The sequence below is a fragment of the Chiloscyllium punctatum genome, chromosome 33 (genome assembly GCF_047496795.1).
Source record: "Chiloscyllium punctatum isolate Juve2018m chromosome 33, sChiPun1.3, whole genome shotgun sequence".
NCBI classification, from domain to species: Eukaryota; Metazoa; Chordata; class Chondrichthyes; order Orectolobiformes; family Hemiscylliidae; genus Chiloscyllium; species Chiloscyllium punctatum.
This window is the reverse complement of record NC_092771.1, coordinates 46321926-46325755: the sequence shown is the minus strand read 5'-3', so window position 1 is coordinate 46325755 and position 3830 is coordinate 46321926.

Below are 3830 nucleotides of genomic sequence, written 5' to 3'. Positions count from 1 at the left end.
GAATGTACACAATAAGGTAACCTACATTCTGAAACGGCAAACACCCGTTAACAAATGGTTGACAAGTACATACCAGTGAGTGAGATTCACTTGAACTCATCAAAATAAAAGGAAAGTCCTCTGGAGGTACAGCGGTGTAGGCAAGACCTGGGCAGAAAGAATGGAGTTCGTTTTTTAAAATTCTTGTTTATATCCAGAATTTTCCTTCCACACAATGTAACCTTTTATTTCCCATCACCCAAGTCACCCATAGTATCTTTATATTCAGCTACTAACCATCACCAGTAAATTGAATAATTTATGTTCAAAGCCCCTCCCATCATCAAAGGTATGGCAGAAGTAGGAAGAGCTTGAAGGAGATCGGAGTCAATTTTTCTTGTGGTGAAACATTACTGCTGTTCTAACACAAGGTATTTCTGACGGACGGTCCAGTGAAGGCGATGTTGATGGAATTCATAAATAAGAAGAGCATGATTACTTTGATACAATTGTAATAGTCCCCCCAGTAGTCAGAGTGAAATTGAGTAACAAATATATCGAGAGATCTTATTTATACGTAAGAATAATAGGATTGTATTAATCTCAAATTTTAACCTTCCAAATGTAAAGTGGGACAGCGTAGTCTTAAGAGCTTGGATGGTGAGGAATTTGGTAAGTGTTAAAGTCAATTTTCTTCATTAATATGCAGATGTAACTATCACAGAAGGAGAAAACCTGACCTACTCTTGTGATATAAGGCAGGGCAAGTGACTGAATTGTTAGTAGGGGTGCTTTTCGGGGCCGGAGTCATAATTCGATGAGTTGTAAAATACCTATGGAAAGGATTGGCATTATATATAAGTTAAAGTTCTTAATTGGGCTATGGCAAATTTAGATAGTATGAGACAAAAACTTTCAAGGGTTGATTGGAGTAGACTGTTTGCAGCTCAAGGGCCGGCCAGCAAGAGTGAAGCTTTCAGAAGTGAGATAACAAGATTTCGGAGGCGTGATGTTCCTGTTAGTGTGAAGATAAGGCTTGTAAAAGGACGGAACATTGGAGGAATAAAGATATTGATGCTCTGGTTCAGATTAAGAATGAATCATATATTAGATATAGATAAATGAGATCAAGTGAATCTCGAAGAGTACAAGAGGTGCAGTGACATTCTAAAGAAGGAAATAAGGAGGGCAAGGAAGGAAAATGAGATAACCTTGGGATAATCCAAGGAGATTTGACTAGTACATTAAGAGCAAAAAGTGGTAGATCATAGAGTCATAGAGATGTACAACTTGGAAACAGATCTTTCAGTCTCACTTGCCCATGCTGACCAGATATCCTAAACAAATCTAGTCCCATTTGCCAGTACTTGGCCCATATCCCTCTAAATCCTTCCGATTTGTATACACACTCAGACGCCTTTTAAATGTGGAAGTTGCACAAGCCTCCACCGCTTCCTCTGGCAGTTCATTCCATACACACCATCCTCTGCATGAAAACGTTACTCCTTAGGTACTTTCAACTTTTTCCCTTCTCACTCTAAACCTGTACTCACGAGTATAGGTTTAGATGAGACTCCACCCACCCCAGGGAAAAGACCTTGTCTATTCACTGTATCCATGCCTCTGATGATTTTATAAACATTTATAAAGTCACGCCTCAGCCTCCAACGCTCCAGCGAAATCAGCCCAAGCGTATTCAGCCTCTCCCTATATAACTCTACATGACTGTAAATATGGAGGAGAAAGTGAGGACTGCAGATGCTGGAGATCAGAGCTGAAAATGTGTTGCTGGAAAAGCGCAGCAGGTCAGGCAGCATCTAATGAACAGGAGAATCGACGTTTCGGGCATAAGCCCTTCTTCAGATTCTCCTGTTCCTTGGATGCTGCCTGACCTGCTGCGCTTTCCCAGCAACGCATTTTCAGCTCATGGCTGTGAATATGTATAAGCCTAGAGGGATGGCTTCATAAATCATGTTGCATTTTATATAAATGCTGTTCTTTTTTATTATCATTTAGTTTAAAATGGGGGATGGGTGCCTTTTCAATTTCATACCAGTAACACAGAAAGACCTGGGGAAATAAACTGGAACCAAAAAAAATGGAGAAAAAAGTTATTGCACTATGGATAATCTCACCATATCATTTGTGTAAAAAATAATTCCCTGTTTTGACCTTGCAGTTAATAGAGTCTATTAATTAGTCCTGTGTTTGTAATAATTTTCATCTATCTGTCATTCTACATTTAGTTGTTATAGTTTACGTGTGGATTACTGCACCTCATTAAAAAGTCAAAACAAAATAAAGTAAAACTGCAAATTAATATTGTATCTAATTACGACCAAAAAATTAGCAATTCAATGACAACAAATTGGAAAGGAATGTTGAAATGTAGCCAATTCTAAGGAGTACAAGAAGTTGCAAGAGATCATTAATTAATTTACGGTTTGTTCAAATAATTAGCAAATGAAGATCCACACAGATAAATGTAAGGTGTTACATCTTGGTAGGAATAATATGCAGGTCACTTATTCAAAGATGCACGTCTAAGTGAGGGAGATAAACAAAGGGATTTCAGACAATTACATCAGTCGCTAACAATTTCACCACAGGTTCCAAAGGCCATAAAAATGCAAACAAAGCTCTAAGCTTTATCTCTAAAGGGACAGGTTTGAAATTAGGTTGACTATAAAAAATTGGTTGACTATAATTAAGAGTATTGCTTGCTGTTCGAGTTGACATATTATAGAATGTATGAGAGAGAGTGAAGTGAAGATTTATAAAAATGCTACACAAGTTTCTGGCTGCGTATATCAAGGAAGAATTGTTGTGCTGTTCACTTCTCTTTTGACAGCTGAATTTGGTGATCAGGTATCAGTTACTATCGAATTGGATTTATTTGCATTTCCCTATCTCTGAGGTGTTCCCCATTTCTTTATTAAAGAGCCAATGTGTGTGAGATCTCTTTAGTGCTGTCCATAGGAGAGCCGTGCTCCTGCCACAGTGCAACTGCATTTGCCTTAAAAACAATCTGAATCTATGGTCACATACTGGTGTCGGAACTGAGTGGGGCTCATAACAGAATGAGCAACTCTTCAACTGCTACAAACCAATGTGGGCTAGATTTTCCAACTGTCATTATCACAAAGGTGCTTTTGGTGCCACATTCAGTATTCAGAATGACAATGATGTTTTCTGTTAGTGCACAATTTCTGTCTATTACTTTAAATAATAGTGTGCTGTGTGAAAGAGCATGTGGTTTGTTTCTATTTATTTCTGTTCCTCAATGGCTCTGAAATTGTTGCTGTATAGCATCAAAGGCAAAGTAATGTCTCCACAAGGACATTGTTGCTGGGTTTCCTCTGAGACCAGTGCAGAACTTTACCAGTTCATTGGAGGCCTGGTACATTACAGTTACGTTTCACCTCTGCAAGCTGGTACAACATGGAAATTTGAGTATTGATGATTTTTTAAAAAAATTAAGTCTTTAGTATTGTACTTATCAGGACACTCTCAGGAATACCAATGGGAAGGGTGAAAGCATTTAATCTGTCTGGGTAATGAGTGCTGATTGGTAAAGGCTTGGAGAGTGGACCAGGTGATGGTTGGCAGTTAACTGCCAATGCTTGTTGTGATTCGACTAAATTGGTGATGGTCATTCTCTGCCTCATTTGGCCTCATTTACCCTGACCACTCAGGCAACCTGCCAATTGAAAACATAACAATGTTCAGCTGTCAACTGTCCATCACCATCTGACCAGGCCATTTTTCCATTGGCGACATCTCGACTAATCATTGTGCACTTTGCAAAGCATCAGAACTCTTTTATTGTTCAGTATAAAATGTTGTTTCCC